Below are 19395 nucleotides of genomic sequence, written 5' to 3'. Positions count from 1 at the left end.
CAAAGTTGATGCAAATGGGCAGCAATAGAACCCCAGCATGAGCCACCGTGTGGCGCTACAGATAACCAAATGCCTCGTCATCTAATTAGTGATGCGCATGAATGGATGAACAAAATTCCCACTGTCCCTACCTACTATCTATCTAAAACACAGTCATTGGAATGGGCTTGGCAAAATCAGCTGGGAAAGAAGGCCCTGTTGAGCTTGACTCTAGTCTGGCACTTTGAAGAGACATGAGAGGTATAGAATAAGTGGGAGGCTCTTGAGCTGCAGGTGAATTACCACTTATCTTATTGTTTTTCACCTACCTGTTGAGGCCGGGGAAAGCCAAGTAGGGCTCTCGCTTCTGACTCCAAGCACCTGGCGTCCGCCTGGTGTGATTTGCTCTGGCAACAGTGGCAGGTTGAGAGCTTGACTGAGGTGGTACACCTGCCAAACAATAATGCAGGTGTTCTAAAGCGAGCTCATGGGGGACAGAAACCTCCTGCAGAGTGAAGGGCAAAAGCTCAATTGATCTAAATTTTCAGTATGAATACAGACTGTGTAAGCGTGGCCTCACAATCCTTCTGACATTTTGGATTTCAAGCAGGAGGTGTCAGAAAATGTACCAAAGGGATAACTGGCTTGTGGCGGCCAAGCGTTAATAGTGATGTCGCTTTTTGATCCTTCAATGTCTGCTTTTCCTATCATATCATGAAGCAGAATTCACCAAGCATTGGATTGTTCACCCACTAACAGAGAACATGATCTAGGTTTCAACCATCGTGAGACAGGTTCTTTTTACCCTACTGATGATGTGCTTTGGCAATAGTAATCCTACTCAGCAAAAGAGGAGCTGCAAGTTCAGACATTTGGTGTATGTGCTTAGCTGAGGAGCCAATGGGGCAAAGCTACCATCTGTGAATAAATGCCTCTAAGTCAGAATCCCCCCTAAACCGTAACAATATCACAGTGCTGTAGGTCCTCATTTGGCCTCTCATAGCCAGCCTCTTGGGCCGGTGCATAGAGCCTCTTGCTTGGGGACTGGAGTTTGGACATAAGTGGGCCTCCTCCATCACACTGCACTCCATAGTGCAATGCATGTTCGTGGGGCACTCAGTGCTAAATCACTTGATTCTAGGTCAGGGTTTCGTAAGTAGCATGACAGCTACCACACTACGATCTACTAAAAGTTATCCTCTGAGCCAAGCTTTTGTCTCCATCTGTCAGTCCCCCCGGGTCCCTTCCCCCACACCTGGGGGTAGGTCCCTCTGCCACCAGGTTGGCAGAGGGACGCAGTGGGGGGAATATGGGCATATGGGTGGCTGCCTCCACCATGTGCAGACTAGTCTTGGGACCTTCGCCTCCTGTCCCTACGCCGCAGGGTGCAGGGATGGGGGGATGATCCCTTGCAGGGACCAGATGGCTGGACTGGGATTCCCCTACTCCTGCACATGTCACCAGGCGGCAAGCAGCCCCGGGAAGGAGCCTGCTGAGCCTCAGACTCAGAGTGCATGGCCACTCTTGTTGTCATTGACTGTTGTGTGAATGGGTCCTTGGTCTGGTCATCCCAGGCCATGTGGTCGCTGGGTCATCCTGGGCCATCAGGTTACTAGGCTCTGTGACCCGATAGCCTGGCTGCATGGGCTATGTGGTCGCAGGGCAGTCCTGGGCCATCTGGTTGCCATGCTGTGTGATTAGATGACCTGGTGCGCTGGGTGACCAGATGGCCAGCTGACTGGTGTAGTTCAAGCTTTTGTCCCCTCTCAGGGTTATGTAAGCACCCACTTTGTGGGGGCTTAATATTTGAGGAAAATGGGCTTGAGCCCACAGTATGACCGTCAATTCCCAGGGCAGGGTGGCTGCAGGCCTGTGGAGGACTCTCTTGCTCCCTCACTGGGTTAGGGGAAAATAGCGGAGACCAGCCATGCATAAAGGCCCAGCTCCCTGGGCGACTAGCAGGAACACGACCCCATGAGAGCTTCAAGAAGCCCTCAGAGGAAGCTGGGCCCAGTCTTGAATCGTAGCCTCTGTTGATGTCCTGTGCCACTCAGGAGATACCATTTCTAGGCCCAGCGCAAGGGTTGCCACTCTCCTAAGAATGAGTGGGGCCTGGCAAAGGGGAAGTGGTAGGCCTGGGAGCCATCTCCCCCTTCTCCAGCAGGGAGGGAGGCCATGGTCACGTCCTAGGTCAGAGATCTGGTTGGGTCTAAGGTCCATGCCCCAGCCCTGCACGGCGGGGGGAAATGGGCTCTGGGGTCAGGAAGGCTCACTTGGGAAAGGTCAAGAACAGACTCTGGTTGATTGGGCATAGTTGGGCCTATTAAGGGACTGTGGGCTGCATGGTTGGAAACACCTGACCTTGGCACTGGTCAGGGCTTCTGAGACACAGAACAGACATGATGGGGCTCATAAGGGGCAGGGAGCCAGCATTCCTGGGTCTGCCATCCCACAGATCCCTGGGTTTCCTTCCCCGGCCAGCAGTGTCATAAATGGTATGTTGCCCCTGCATGGCTGTGTTCAGAGTATCTGAATGGTGTCCCGGCTGGGCCATGGGATGTGTGCCCCAGTCCGGGTCTCTGTCTTCTAGCATGCCCCATCCTGCGGGCCCCGGGAGGCTTCCTGTGCTTGTCTGGGTTCAGAGGAACGAAATGTGATCCGTTGCATGCCCTAGCACCCTGGATGGGGTACCGCGGGCCCGGGATGGCCTCCTGTCCGTTGCACTGTACAGAAACTCTGGCTGGGCCCTAGAGTGGGTGCTTCAACCCTGGGCTCCGTCCTCTACAGGCCTTAAAAATCATAAGAATGTTACTAGACCTGCAGGTCAAGTAACTTGAACAAACTCCATATCTTGTGCCCATTTCAGAAATACAAAGGTTTCATTTTTTATATTTTACGAAATTAATTGCTGTATACCCGCTACACAATGAAAAAACATTGCAAGGTGCAGCTCAGTTACTGGCTCTGGGTTCCTCGGGTTCTTGGAGAACCTACAAGCCCTATATATCACCACAATCAGAAAGGCCCAGCGGACTTAACAGTATATTGCTTTAAAAAAATATCCCATGGTTAGAAGAAGTTACAAATGGAAACGTAAACATAAATGGTTGTTTTTATTTAATTTCAATTGAATTTTCTTTATTTCAAATGTTACTTTTTATAGGAAAACCTTGAAGGAGCTGTACATATGACCCCTTGCTGTCTTTAGAATTTTGTCTACTTTTCAGAAATATATAGCTTTCCAGGATCCACCATGGTTCACACCCAATTCTACCATTAACTAGAATAAGGTTGAACACACAAAAATTAAGGTAAAATGGGCCATGTCCCAGTACAATGCCAAAACTGTGTCAAAAAATGTGTTTTTCTGATTCAAGTCTGCCTGTACAGGACAGCTGGGAAGATGGTGATTTCAGCACCACAAACCTTTCATTGATGCCATCTGCAAGGAAAAAAACCAGACCTTTTCTTCTGCAGCACTTGTTTCCCATGAAAACCTAAATTTAGATCTATTTTGGATACTTTTTTGGTTCCCTCCAGGAGAATCCACAAACCCTGGGTGCCTCTAGAATCCCCAGGATTTCGGCAAAAAAGGATGAAAATTTAGCATGGATACCTTATGTGGACAAAAAGTTATGGAGGCCTAAGCCCGAACTACCCCATATTGCCCAAAAAAACGCTTAGCACAGCGTGGGGAAAAAGCCTGGCAGTGAAAGGGTTACATTTTGTGAATAGTAATTATCTTTTTCTTTGTTGGTATGGTTTGGTATTTGTATATTCTTCCATAAACCCCTTCTTAAAGTTTCCTAAACTCCGGCCATTAAATTTTAAATATTCCCGATTTTCCGACCATCTCAATTATGCCACACACATTTATTACAAAAATGTATACCTTGGTATGCAGAGTCCTTCACACTTGTGGTAGAGATCTCCAAACTTAAGCTATAGGACAGGTGGAGGTGGAAAATTCTGGTCAAATATTTTGAGTAGCTGTGTGGAAAGCGGAAGCAGTTCTATTTGAGTAATATTTTCTGTACTAGAAAAAACTTTTTGAAAAGGACTATATAGCGCTACTTATCTAAATAGTACTCTATGGTTATTCCAGCAAATATTGGTGAAATTTAAAATATCCTGAAAGAGCAAACGTACTATTAAATATTATCTTCAAGTAATATCGGGGAAGGTGTGGAAATCGTAGGGGACTAGAACTCTAATTTACTATTCTAATTGCAATCATAGTGAAAATGCTAACATCACAGGGCCACTGATTCCCTATTCTAACTTCAGTTCCAAAAATATTGGGAACAATTTTAAAATCAAGTCAAATACATGGCACCCACTAGCCTTATTCTGTGTTTGTTATGGTGGAGCTACGTGGATACAAAATCCTCCTCAGGGCCGTTTAGTGTTGGCGGCACCCTGTGACACAAGGGGGCAGATTTACAAGCCCCTTGCGCCACTTTTGCGTCACTTTTCCCATGTTAAAAATGACGCAAAAGTGGCACAAGGGCCTTGTAAATAAGCCCCAAGGTTTTTTTGCGCCCCTCCATGACCTCCATCTCGGATTCCTCCGCTACCACCCGACAAAAGTTCCCCTCATCTCTCCGTAGCCCCTCTATCACATACATTTCATTTGTTTGAAAGTGCAGTTAAAGGCTAGTTTTACTAATCCACTCAGCTATCAACATGAAATACAGATGTGTTCAACGGGAATATTAACCCTCTGCGCTACTCTATGGTGAGTCAAAACTGCCACTAGAAAAAACTCAATTTCTCTCTCTCTAGCAGGAACATTTATACAAGAGTTATCTTGGCAGTTGTAACGCTGCCTAAAAGTTAAACATGCATGGAACTCTGCAGCAGATGCCTTTCATTCGTAAGTTATTGCTCAACACAGCGGCCCCCACCTGAGGTCAGTGCCCCCCTCCAGGTCAGCGCCCAGCGCGGCTGCACCAGTCACACTGCCCTAAAGCCGGCCCTGATTCTCCTCCTGCTCTCTCCAACCTATGTGATGGGAACACAGATGTTGCGACCAAACACAATGGGGAAGGGCAATGGGAGACGATGGACAAAGTCGGGCACTGAGTTGAGAGGTAGATGCTGCATAGGTCCTCTCTTTGTGTATGGTACACTCCTGCCATGCAGTACACTTCACTTTGGTATGAGCTGTCTCCTTGGTTTGTATGTGTGTGTGCCTCCCCATGACTTAATTTGTGACACTGTGCTTTGTGGTGCAGTTCTTTGGCCACGGTCAAGGTGTCCCAATGGGTCATGAGTGATGTTCTGGTGCTGTTTGTCAGTCATGGTTGCTCCTATGCAGTTCAACTGTCTGTGCTCCCCATTCCTCTGGGCAAGTTGTTTCCACCTTTGTGTCCCAGACTTGTGCATCTATTGGGTGTTGTGTTGGATGTATGTGTGTTGTTTGTGTTATTGGTTCCCTTCCTGGGTGTGCTGTTGTCTTTGTGCTGTGCTGTATGGTGTTGGGTGGGTTGCTGTTCTGTCACTGATGTCTGTGTGTGTCTGGTATGCTCGGTGTGCACACACAGCTTGTTGTGCATGCAGTGCTGTGTGTGTATGTTGCCTTGTGATTGCCTGGTGTGCATCCCCTGATGTCCTGCTGTGTTTGCTATATGATTGTTCTGCCTGTGCATCTGTTGTTTGTTTGCTGTGGCTGTGTTGTTCTGTGATGGTGCACTTCTTGTGTGTGTTGTGATATGTTGTCTGTGCATTGTTCCTGAGTGATGAGGTTGTGCACTCCTGTTGTGTCTGTGCTCCCATTGCCTTTCCCCAGTTTGGCTGCACAGGGCATGTCTGTTGTTGTCGCTGTGGCTCTGTGTGTGTTTCTGTTGGGTTATGTGTTTGTCTATTGTATTTGTTTCCACAATTGTGGTGGCATCCCTGTGTGTGTGCGCGCGTGTGTGCGTGTGTGTGTGTGTGTGTGAAGTTTGTGGCTGACCCCAGGTTTTGTGTTTGTTTGTGTTTGTATTGACTGTCAAGTATTGCCAGCCTTCAGTGTGTTTGACACTGGTGTTGTGTGCTGCTGGTATCAGGGGGGTATGTGTGTAGATTCTTACTGGTGTTTGTCAGTCCTGAGGTATGTAGATGGGCCCTGTGTGTAGTGCTGCTGGTGTACTCCTGTGAAGTAGTTGTATGGATGTGTGGCTGTTCACAGTTTGACTTCAGGGCCTTCCTTTCATCCTTTTGCCTATACATGATTTGCCTTGCTGTCTCCCTGTGTTGTTGCACTAAGCTGTCTGTGGTTTGAGTTCACTGACTGTGCCAGCCATGTGTGCTTTGATGGTGTGAGGGTGTTGTGCTCTATTCCTTGTGTTGATGTGATGTACACATGGCCTTCCATTTGTGTGCAGCCCACCTTAGTTTCCATATTTGATGTGCTCCATTGCTGTTGGCATGTGGGGTGTGTATGTGTGTGTGTCACTCTGTGGTATGTAGGTGTGACTGTGCAGGCTGTGTGTCCATTTGAATGTTAATTCCTTGTATGTGTTCATTTGTTGGATGTCCTCATTTATATTTCCCTATTTTCCTGAGTGTGGTGTTGTGGTGGTGTGTGTGTTTCCCTGGCCCTGTGCTACTGTGCTGTGTGTTGTGTATTCCTGTGCAGCCACTCCTGCAGTGTCTGTCTCCATGATTGTTTGTTGTGTGGTGCCGGGTGTGTATTGACCTGGTTTGTTGTTGTGCATGGGCTGCACAGGAGGGGCACATGGCATGTGCCTTCATGGGGTGTGCTAGTGTGTGGTGGGAGGGGGTATGGCCCTGTGGTCTTTGTGCTCTGCCCATGCCTGGCACTTGCCCTACCTTCTGCATTGTGCGCATGTATTTGCTTGTGATCGCCGCTGCGGTGACGTGACCGGGGCATTGCTGCATGGTGGCAGTAGCTGTGTGTACAGGATGCAGAGGGGTTACTTTGTGGCAGGTGGGTGATGTGTGGGTGCCCTTTTGGAAGTGTCCCTGTCCCCCTTAGGGTGTCTGATGTGGATTTGGACTCTGTGTCAGCCCGTGTGTTGTGTGTTGTGTGTTGTGTTTGTGTTGTTGCGTATCTACGGCGGCATCTGTGGCGGTCCATGAGTGCCTGGTGATGTAGCAGGTACAGCACCAGAATGACGTGTAGCGCTGGGTCCATGGCGGTCATGACCGGACTCTGGTTTTGTGCTCCGCTGTCGAGCTTCCGCCGTCTCTGGTTGGGCGGTGTCTCTGCTGCGGTGCATCTGCTTGCTTGTGTCATCCTAATTTGTGGAGTGTGGTGGACGTCATTCAGCGCGGCGGTGAGTCTCCATTGGCTCCCACTGCCGCGGTGCCGGGCACACTTTGATGGCGGTGCGCGTCGCACCGCGGCATTCGAGAAATGGCCAATGTTTGGCCATACTAATATGGCGGATGTAAGGGCTGCTGCTCGCGGGCGGAAAATAGCGTTTTTCCGCACCGCTAGCACTGCGGTGGTGCCACCGCTCGACATCCAAATGGGCCCCTAAGAGTGCGGAATTGAGGAATTTAATTAGACTACAAACTTTGAAGATTGGTTAAATCAATTTCAGGGGGTAGCCAAGATAAGCCATCATTTAGAGGGAGGGGCAAACTTCTATCATTGATTACATGTTTGCCTCTAAAAACTTTTTGCAGTGGTGTTGGTAAGGTACCGTAGTTGAAACACTGTGGAATGACCATAATGCCCTTCTTGTTGAAGGAGTCCTACCGATGGACAGGTACAGATGCCCAGCTTTATTTGATGGTATTAGCATGTTGCAGGGATACTGCGGAATCACAGAACTATGCTTGGTGCCATAGAACCTTAGTTGACAAGGACTGAGTTATCCTACCACCTTAGTGCTTGTGAGCCAGGGACCGACTAGCTATCGTGCATCACGTGCCCTCCTTCTCATTCACAGAGGGACAAGTGATCAGGCACCCCAAAAGACAACGCTCTCGACTCTCTCAGTAATCGCGGTAACAGGACACACCCTTTCGCTCTAACACTCGTACTTGCCCACAATAAGATCTGACAGTCACGAGAAACGTTTCAAATGTTCATTTTAACTATTGTGCTCTAGTATGCAGTATACGTGCCACAATAAAAGAAAAATGGCTAGCACCAATACGGTCAGCATAATAAGTAATCCATAAATCATAAAAGGAGCTGTCATGATTTTTAGACATGTGAGACTAATCCCCCTCCCCTTCTACAAAAGCAGTGTGAATATATACCAGAAGATCTCTGGGTGTTTGCCGCAGACCCACACCTTAGCATGCACAGATGAACGTTCTACATCTCAGGTGAAGTCGTGATCTCCTCTCTGAAAATCTCTCTCCAAATGTGTTTCTGTATGTCTGTTCCTACCTATATGACAAAGAGTATGTGTTACCAAACAACAGCAGCATTTGTGTGTTTTGTCTAGGTGCTATAGCTTAAGCAGAACAGAATAACAAGGGTCATTGTTGTTTGATCTTGTCTATGGTGTTCAAACTAAATCCCAGGAAAGAAAGGAATGCGAAAACTACGACAGGTTCTGAGTGAAAGTACAGTGTGACACAAAGCAAAATACGTTTGTATAGTAATGTGTGCAAAGCAGAGTGTGGTCTGCAACGTGCTTAGGATAACATAGGGAAAACGACCATGGGCCTGCATGGAACACATGACAAGCACACACACAAAAGATGGATTAAGGGTGGTGTGGCATCTTAAAGATCTCCCAGGTGCATTAAATGATTTAGTAAAGAAGAATCTTATAATCTTTTTGGGCTGTCTTTCCGAAGTAAATTGTGATGAGTTATATTATTATTGTCAGCAAAGGTGTACCACCATTGAGAATTCCCTATTGAAACCTTTAAAACCAGGGCCTGATCGCCCTTGCTGATTTGATAGGGGTTGCCTGCTGAGAAAGGGGCAAGTTGGATAACCCAACCAGAAATATCAGGGTGATAAAGGAGGCTAGGAAGCTCTACAGAACAGCCATTAGAGAAAGGAAGCACACACCGTTTCGCAAGAATTGGGACACATCAAAATTGGCTGCTATGCAAAATAGTTCCAAGGTATTCTGGGAAACAGTAAATAGGCTTACCTTACATGACACCCCCTTGAACCTTCTCTCATTATGTAACATTTCAGGGCAGGATTGGGTGGATCATTCCACTAATATCCATGTTTTAGAGAGGGAATAGTGAATTTGAGGGCGTCCTCCATCCCCTTGCAGTTCACAGTTCAGGAAATGGAAGCCGCCATACAAGCAAGTGCTGGTAGGATGGCACCGCGCCCAATGGGATACCCATGGATCTTCCTAAATGTAATCCTGACCTCTAGGGAGCCCATATTATGAATATTGTAATAGCTCACTATGCCATAGGATGCCAGAGTCCTAGTCAATGTCTACAATTGCACCTAATTTTATAAAAGGTGACAGGGAGTCACATAAATGATACAGACCTATTTTGTTGGTGGCCACTTCTGTTAAAATACAGAGAATGGCCATTTTTAATCAACTGCAGTCATGGGCTACAGAGAATAAGATCTTATCTGAGCATCAATATGGTTTATGTCCTGGGCTAGGTACGGTGGATCAGTGCCTGAGCTTACATCTGATGCTACATAAATATACTGTCGCCAGGCACTCCCCACTGTACCTTGCCTTTATGGACCTCTCATCACCTTTGATTGAGTGAATAGAACTAAATTATGGCTGAAATTAATTAATTTGATGGTGGATGTTGCATTGGTTAATTTTCTGAATGGCCTCTATGAAAACCTGAGTGCTAGGGTTCAGTACAGACAGGCAGGCAAACGCTCTGATTCCTTTCCATTAGCCCGTGGTGTGCATCAGGGGTGTGTGTTGGCATCCCTTCTTTTTACCCTTTATATCAATGATCTGGGTGGTTTCTTAATAGATTCTACTGAAGACGTACTGAAAATTGTCAACTTAGCAGTCCCTGCTTTGTTATACGCCTATGATGACGCTGTGTTTGTGTCCTTCGCAGTTTGGTTGAGTCATTTGTATTTTGCATAATGGCATATGGCCCAGGCAAAAAAAGCCCTGGCAGTATACCATTTGGGCAAAAAGCAGCTAAGCGCAGTCAAAAGCTTTTGTTATTTAGACCTGCTATTTGATGTTAGCAATTCCTAGCAGGCACAAGTAAACTCTGCATGTCAGAAACTTGGGAGGACAGCAGGTTTGTTTTTTAACTTAGCTAAGAGGGAGGGTAGGTCTACAATCTCCCCTTTTCTTAAACTGCACAAAATGCAATGTAGTCCTACTGCCACCCATGGGGCTAGGGTTTGTGGATTTCATAACTCTGCCCCAATTCAAGTTGAAGAAAAAACGATTTGAAGAAGGTTGTTGAACCTCCCACCCTCAAATGCAAATGCAATTTTATATTTTGAACTGGACTTTGAGTATGTTTTTGACAATATTAAACTGCCCCCCCTCGCTGCTTTGGGACAGTGTGTGGAATAAGAGGGAGTCCAGCTTTAACAGGACTGTTATTGTTGATTATCTGAAAATGGACGGGGGACATTCTAAACAATGTTTGAAATATGTATGTAATTCTTTGAATGATATTGGTTTGTCAAAATTATTTATCTCACCTGATTTGATTAATAAGATTACTAAAAAAGTGGTGAAGGAGAAGTTTACAGATTATATGATTTCTCATCAGTTCCATAAGGCAGTAAATAAGAAAACAATTTGTTATTATTATTCTGTGCTTGCAATGCGTGATACCCCCTTGTACCTTAGGTTAGAATTGACTCAATGAGTGAGGTCTCGCCTATTTAGATTTAGGTCGGGGATGGTTTAGTGCTCAGCATGCTTTTATGAACTTGAATGTTTATGGAGCAAGGAGCTACCCCCTGTCCTTGTGTCGGCAAAGCGGAACAATCCCGACTACATTTTACGTTTCTTTGTGGTTCTTACCGACAACTTTTTCAGTTAGGTATCAAACCTTTATTGAGAAGGCTAGCTATTCAGAAATGTAGAGTGGCGTTAATCCATCTTCAAATACTAAATAGCCTGGACATTTTTTTTACTGTATGCGACTATCTTAAGATGTTTATTTGCAATAGAAAATCAATGGAGGGGAGGCTATAGGTGCTCCTTTTGTTGCAGTTGGTCCTTTATTATATTTGATGAATTGCTGTATTTTTAATGGTTTTATTTATTGCAATGCACACAGATTGGTATTATATGACAACAAATGTATAATATTTTAACTTGTGCTTTTATGATCATTTTAAGCTTGAATAAAGATTTATTGACTCAAAGTTGACTTAGATTTTCCACTCTGTGTGCCTTCACTCCACTCACTAAATGATCTAATTTGCTACTTATACTCTATGAACATTTGAAGTCCATTCTCACATACCACTATCTTCACAAAAATGTGGCAAAATTATGGAGCTAAGCAATCTAAGTGACTGACACATTTTGTCAAATGAAGCCAAAATCATTAGCAAAAATACATTTTGCATACATTAACTGACAACACTTGCATCACTCAAAGCTATTATCTGAGCAATAAAAACAGTTGAGTATTGTCATCATCTCTACCCTAACATGCACAATATATATTGTTATAGAAGGATGATGATAACAGCCATACTTAGTGAATTACCTGGAATTTTCAATGCCCGTATTGTAACTTTTCATAATATATTCTTTGCCATTGAATCTGTGAGTTGTATTAATGACACATGTTCACATTTTGGTTATTGACACACAATTATAAAAGATTTTGTGAGAAATTGGGTTTTTGGTTGAGGGGGTGGAACCCAACTCAAGCAACTGTCACAATCTTTGTGAGGGTGTATCGCAAAAGTCACAACATTTACCTATGCTTAACCTTCTGGTAGATTGGCACAAAAGCAGTCAGGCTTAACTTCGATACAATGTGTAAGTATTTATGTATCACTTAAAGATTAATAAAGTGAAAACAAAACACAAGAAATCTCTCATATCAATTGTAAAAAAAAGGGTAAATGTTGATAAATAATAGGACACCAAAACAACAAAATTCAAATCAGTGAACCAGAGTTATGAACTTTCTGAGTTTACCTAAAATATCAAAGCATTTACTGTGGACATCTAATTCCTCAAGACCGGGGCAAAGGCTGCATACACAAAGTGGATTGGGTCCAGTCTGTACTGATTTTCAGACATAGAAGACATTTTGAAAGAAAATGTCTGAGAAGGCAAAGTTCAGTGGGGAAAGGCAGCTGGCAGTCTCTGGGGAGGACGCATTGTCGTCGGGGTGCCACTGGACAAAGTTGTAGTGAAGATTTCTACGTTCCAACTTAGAGGTGTAATATAATGTCGGGCAGAACGCCACCGCCATACGAGTGAACTGAAGAGTGAATGTGAGGGTCCTATTTTTTATATGGTGCTCCTTTGAAGTGGGAGAAACATATGGAGGTTTCTTCTAACAGAGGTGTCTGGAATTTTCTGTCTCCCTGCCCTGGTCCTAGTCTCTCTGCCGGCAAAATAAGCTAATGTGAAGTTCTTTGTGTGAGAGCATGGCAAAGTATAAGTGGGGTTGTGCACAGATCCGCCCCCATCCTGCCTTGGATAACCCATCCAGGCACACCTAGCCCATCTACTGTGTGGCTGTCTGAAAGGAATATACAAAGGTCAACTGTGAACTACACCCATTCATGTGACCCAGGAACTGGCTGCAGGCACCAAATGATTAGGACAGGAAAATGCCTACTTTCTAAAAGTCAGAACACAAAACAATGAACCCGGCTCCATACTACCGTACAGTCCTACTACTCATTGAGTAACGAACAGTCAACTCTTTTATCTGTCCGAATGGAATTTTTATTAGACCATTCCTGTTTCTTATTAATTTAAAAATTGATCAAAACAATTTTTTGGACTGAAAAAGAAACACAGACTTATCAAATGCACACATGAACTTACACGTATATACAATTCACATTAACATACACTTAAAGACAAAAATGGACTGTGAAAAAATGATTGGCAAGAGCTTGCAACATGACAAAAGCAGCAAATGAAGTCATACATTAATCTGATGCAAAACACATTTTTAGGAAAATTTACATCATATACAAAATTTTGTAATAAACATGAAAATATCCAATGTTATGAACCACATGTGTTATTCCAAATCCAGCGTCGAAAGAGTGTCTGAATAGTATATCAATCCTTTATCCAATAATTTCCTTCAACGCTCACCGCATTCAGAACTAAACTAAATACCTCCCAAAATGCCAACGCGTTTCAAGACCCAGGCGAATAGTACTCCAAGAGTTTTTGGTTTTTCTGCCACTGGACTCGTTTATGTTACTGTCTACGAGGCTCCCTTAGCACTTTGTCAGTATGAAGTTCTGAAATGAAAGAACCAATGTATTGAATATATCTACTGCTACTCTCTACTTACACCCCCAGAGGGAAGCACCCAAAAGATATGTACCTTTACTGCAGAGTGGCAGAAAAACCCAAAACACTTGGAGCAAACGAGCTGGAGCAGCCACTCTATCTCTAGAAAACAGGTACTCACTAAGTTAGTTACATGTACAAGAGAGAGAGTTAGTTCGAGTTGACGCTGTTTTTGCATCATTTATTTATTTTGTTTTTTGTAGAATATCCGGTCCATTTATATGAAGCCCTGATGATAGTCCCAGTACTATTCGCCTGGGTCTTGAAACGCGTTGGCATTTTGGGAGGCATTTAGTTAATTCTGAATGCGGTGAGCGTTGAAGGAAATTATGAGTTGACTGTTCGTTACTCCATGAGTAGTAGGAGTGTACGGTAGTACTGAGCCGGGTTCATTGTTTTGTGTTCTGAATTTTGAATAGCCCTACCTGGACCCGTTCCGTTGGGCTTAACCCCTATAGGCTTTTGCAACTTTCTAATAGTGGCATTTTCAGAATTGCGACTTTAATCTGACTTTACCATTTCAGAGGATTTAAAATTATAGTTCTTCAGACACCAGACATGAGTTTTCCATCTGCTCCAAAACCAAAAACCAAAAATAAGTGTGTAAAAAATGGATTAGGTGAGGCAAAAAGTTTGGGGTAAGACCACTTTAAGGCTGACAGACCTAATAAAGAACAAGCACACATTGGCTACCAATCACACACACACAAACACACTGTTAGACCAGCCAGCCTTTTACTGAAATTCATTTTCGTTGGCCTTGGTAATCTGTGCACTTTACCACTGCTAAATAGTGCTAACACGCTTGTATTCACTCACCTAAACATGATTTAATCGCCATGTACCTAAATGGCACATTTCAATCAATCAATCAGTTGATTTTTATTCGGATAAAAGGATATCCATAAAAGTACAAAATAAAATACCAGCACGGATATGCATTAAAAAAACAACAACAATCAATACATGCCTAAATAAATAGTTAAAACAATAAACACATGGCTAAAAGCAGTAAGCACACAAAAACCTATACATAGCACAAGAGTCAGTGCGGTGAGTTCATCATAGACTTGTAATTTAGTTAGAGCCAATAGCAAAGATATTCCTAAAATAGTCTGAATCATAAAATGTAGCAGCATAATATAATAAAGTACAGACAATTTAACAGATTGGTACATTTCATTTACTTATATGTTTGTTCTCGAGTGCTAAACCATATAATCAGGGCCTGTAAATTAAATTTTACTAGTGGATCTGCAGCACTTAATGTGCTGCCCACTTAAGAAGCACCTTAAACCATGTCCCAGGCCTGCCATTGCAGCCTGAATGCAGTTTAAAAAAATGGTTGGACATGCACATTTAAGCTTTACATGTCCTGGTAGTGAAAAACTCCTAACTTCATTTTTCACTACTGAGAGGCATACCTCTCCCATACTACAACATTAGGGATTCCTTATTACATTTAATAAGCCGTACTTCCTAATTGGGAGTAGATAGCTATGTCTGATAGAATTTATGCTGGACCTGATTTCAGCTTCTGAAACGAAAATATACGAACATAACTGGGAATGGTCAAGAATATAGGCTGTACTGTCTGGATGATAGGGCTCAGAGTACAATGTAGAAAAATGATCTTGCCAGGCTGCAATAGAGATGTTGTTGGTTGGAGATGAGGGCCTAATGGCATCCCCCCTAGTACCTAGCAGTCAAAAGTGTTTTGAATCATGTATATTACAAGCGTCCCTAATTATCAACCATCGATTCTCCTCCCATTCCCTCTTTGCACTCACTTGGGCAGCCTTATTGGCACTTCTTAGTTCTCTCAACTCGGTCAGGTTATTTACCCTGATAGAAGCTGCTAATTTATGTCTAAGGGTCCTGCATTATTTGTTGTACCAGGCAAACTGAGAATTATTCTTCCAAATGGTATTCTTAGAGCGTGACAGTTCTCTAAAGAGGGAGGACAGCGGACTAAAGAGGTCACCATGGCATCCCCTGTTGGCAACTAGATATCGTAGTATTGCTGTCCAGAACATTTGTTTTAATTACTTCGAGTTTATCTTCGTCGAGAGAAACCTGAGCCCAATTGAGTTGTCTGTTGTCGTTGGAAGGACATACCTCCCTAGTCATAACAACAGGACAAATTGCGTTTGTGCGCTTATCCCAGGGTGATTCCAGGGAGAGCTCTAGAGGATTATGATCACTGTCTGTGGTAGTCTCCACCACCATGTCAACCATCAACAGCCACAGTTTCAGACCTAGCAAGAAGTAATCGATGCGGTTTAAGTTGTTGGTTCTGTTAAATGTATTAGCCCCCCTTGGATCTGACCTATGTGACCATTAGCTGCCCTCAATCCATACTCAAGGGTTGAAGCATTGAGCTGCAATGCTACTTGTGTCCATTTTCTGATGGGCAGTAGATCGAGGGGGGGGGCATGACACAGCTCAGCCTCCTCCCTGGTACCACATATGTCCTATTAGATGTTTTACGGCTAGAAGTTGGTGATAAAGGGGTGTCAACTTCATTATAATTCCTATCTGCTTTTGGGTGAGATGTTACCATAGAATAAGCTCCCTCCTAGGGTCCAGCAATTTGGCTCAGGGGCATAATGGTCTTCTCATTGTCAGTCAGCATGGGGGTCGCTGTAAACTTTACTGCACAGGTGCAATCCCCAGATGCATTGGTACAATGCTGACAATTTGGACTCGCCATATGTATGTTCGTAACACCCAGCTGCAAGGGATGAATCTTGGCCCAAGTAGGAACCCTGATGCAGAGGGGGTACTTAGGCATGGAAGCTGAGGGAATCTGTACTAGGGGTGGACGGAATTTGCTAAATTCACTTTCGCAAATTATCGCGAAAATGTTAAAAATCTCCGCAAACATGCGGAAATATCGCGAAGATGCAGACGTTTTTTTCCCGCCCGTTCGCGGGATTTTCTGCGTGGTCGCGGCTCGCCAACTTACCCATGCGGTTGCTCGCGGGCGCGGCCATCTTGTTTTCACTTGTCTCGCGGTGCATGATCGCGAGAAGAAAGACGTGATCGCGTGACGAATGACGTTACTGTGGGCGCGAACTGTCGCGAGACAACGCAAATGGCTACCAACAATCCAACATCTCGTGGAGAACGCGACCGGATCGGGAAAACTTGTCGGCGAACGCGGGGATTCAGGTAAGGCGATCGCACACACGCGAGAATGTATTATTTTACAGTGCGAGCAAGCAAAAGATTTCCGGTAAAATGCGGATTGCGGAAATTTTGACATTTTCGCGCTCTCCGCGGAATGCGAAAATGTCAAATTATCGCAATTTCCGCGAGCGGAACGGAATTTTAGCCCAGGCCTAATCTGTACTTGAGTTGAATGCCATTGGGAGTGGGAGAACTGGTTGAGTGCTATCAAATCATGGACCATATTCCTATCTGCAAGGTAGAGTTCTATGAAGTCTGACTGAGTATTATGGGAGGTTATCCTTTTTGGCACCCATGATAGCATCCCGTATTACTGAATGACAGCCCCTCACATGTCAAATCCAGTGGATAGCCTTGTTGATGAGGGAATACTCATCTTCATATTTAGTGGGGGAAATAACTTTAGGAGCATTTGTCATGAATATACACTTAGAGGGGTAGTTGAATCTGCCCGTGCACTTGTTTGTAGGAGATCAGGGGAATAGTCGAATTGGAGGGTTGAGGGAATAATTCATTGCTCATGCGCCAGCCATGCTGCTTGTGACGTTGATTTACAGCTTGCCACCCACCATTTTGCGTACTCCTTGCATCTATGCTAGTGTCCAATGGCCGAAGGCATTCCCTAGGGGCAGTCTTTAGGGACTGCTGCCCTTGTACTGGGGTAGGAATCATTGGAAGAGTAGCAACTCATGATTGATTTGATTGCTTATCCGCTGTCATTTTGAGGGAATTAACTAACAAGACTCCTCCAACTGTTAGTATTTTGACCTGCTAGGTGAGGGTAAGAACAACCGACTTTAATAGGATTACTTCCTTCTTTACGTCATTCATAGTCCTAAGAACCTCACTTTCACTTGTTGATAGCCCTCCAGGAGAAATCTTTACCCCAATTGCACCTTCTACCACTTCCACTGCTCCTTCCTCCAATTCTGCCTCTCCCACCACCCACTCCACCACATCACCTTCTTGTCTCCCAGTCCCCTCTCGTCCCCCAAAGAGACAACTTAAGTTCTGAAGTGGTAGGAATCTATTGGATAAGGCGAGGTCGTGTTCCAGATTGACAATATCAGTACGGTCCTGATCTAGAGCCCTTAAAGGCCCTGTGCCGGTCCTTAGCGCAGTTTCATCAACAATAGGGGATAGTAACAGATGTCTACCGGAAGTCTGGGTAGTGCTACGTGAGCTGTGTGTTGCAATTTTATTGATCATCTGTGGAATGCCTTTTTGTATTTTAGCCTTAGCAATAGATAAAGGGTTGGGCGAGGTGGGGGTATGGGGGATTTTGACACTGCATGGTGATAAGATGGTACAAGAATTTCTTTGCATTCTATTAGTAGTTCATCAATACGGTTTAAGACACACTTGTTTGCTCGAGGCTTACAGCCCCGCTTTGCCTTGATAGATTTTGTCTGGGCCCTCATGCTCTCGTTTTCACCCCAGACGTGTTGGATTTTCTTTTTCCCATTACTTCCCTTGGGCTTGCTGGGGTACTAGTATACAAATAAAAACAGTCAGCGAAAAACAAAAAGTCTAAATCTGATCTGCAACTGGTTTGTAAGTAGCCCACAGTAGCAGATGCGCAACAATATGTCTCAGCCAGTTGCGAGTTACAGTACAAATGCAGCTAGGCAGTGACAGGAAGTTGTAATAGCTGGAGGAAAGAAAACAATAAGTCTCACACAATGTCAAGATGCCAGAGCAGTGGGACAGGTTAAGGCACGGCAAGAGTAATAAATTGAGCTGCATAGATACAGAGACAAGCTTATACCAGGTCTAGCTAAACAGACAGAAGTGTTCAGTACCTTGTATAATGACGGTGAGACTCCTGAGCCTCCAGTAAAACATACGCAAAGGGAGTGGGTCTTCCCTGCCTCTTCCTGGCAATGACAGGCAAGGACGGTCCTGCCCTTGGCCCGGGCATTGCCCGGGCGTGGCCCGCGGGTGTCTCATGCAGCAGGGCCTCGTGGCACTGTATATGTGCCTCTGGGCGCTTAGAAAGGCATCAAGTACAAGGCAAGCCACTGGGGGGTGTAGTCCAATGCCCCCAGCTCCCTTTAACAGGGTACCACACAGCAGGGCCTCGTGGCACTATATATGTGCCTACAGGCGCTGGGAAAGGCGTCAGGTGTGTGGGAAACAGCTGGGAGCCTGGGGGCTGCAGTCCAATGCTCCGGCTCAATTTGACATGGTCCTGTGCAGCGGGGCCTCGCAGCACTGTATATGCGCCTCCGGGCACTGGGAAAGGCATCAGGTACGTTGCAAACAGCTGGGAGCCTGGGGTCTGTAGTTCAATGTCTCAACTCGCGTTGATAGGGTGTGTTCTGGCTTCAAACAAAGGGCCTTATGACCTTGTATTCTTACTGCAGCCAGCTTGGAGCCAGGGCAAAACAGTCAGGAATTTCTGTTCACTTCAAAGAACATTTACCAAAGAAGCTTCTACAACCATCCAGAAGAATGACATCAGGGTATAAAAATAGGACCTTCAGACCCACTCTTCAGGTCACTATTGGACCTGCAGAAGGACTCTCAGAGGACTGCATGCTGCTGTGACTTGCAGTGCACTCAGCAAGGCTGCTGCTGTACCTGGAAGGACTTTTTTGCTGCCTGGAGCCTGCCTTGAACCCTCAGAGGTCAGTCCCGCTGTTGAACCCCACATCTTTATCTGCACCCAGGACTACCAGAAGTGAGTCCAAGGGCTAGTTTGCTGATCTTCTGTTCAGTGCCACAGGGATATAAAAGGCTTCCACCATCTTGAACCTGCACCTGGACCCAGCTTTAGTAAGTCCCAAAACTGCAAGTCCCACCAGTACTAAACCCTTGG

General features: G+C 44.9%; 1 pseudogene; it reads left to right on the top strand.

Annotated features, from left to right (window-relative positions):
- The first annotated feature begins 171 nt into the window (after positions 1-171).
- On the top strand, positions 172-1193 carry LOC146799394 (28S ribosomal RNA; annotated as a pseudogene).
- Positions 1194-19395: the final 18202 nt, after the last annotated feature.

Source organism: Triturus cristatus, chromosome 9, assembly GCF_964204655.1.
Source record: "Triturus cristatus chromosome 9, aTriCri1.1, whole genome shotgun sequence".
In the NCBI taxonomy this organism is placed as follows: domain Eukaryota; kingdom Metazoa; phylum Chordata; class Amphibia; order Caudata; family Salamandridae; genus Triturus; species Triturus cristatus.
The sequence above is the reverse complement of the archived record's forward strand: the minus strand, read 5'-3'. Positions and strand labels throughout refer to the sequence as shown.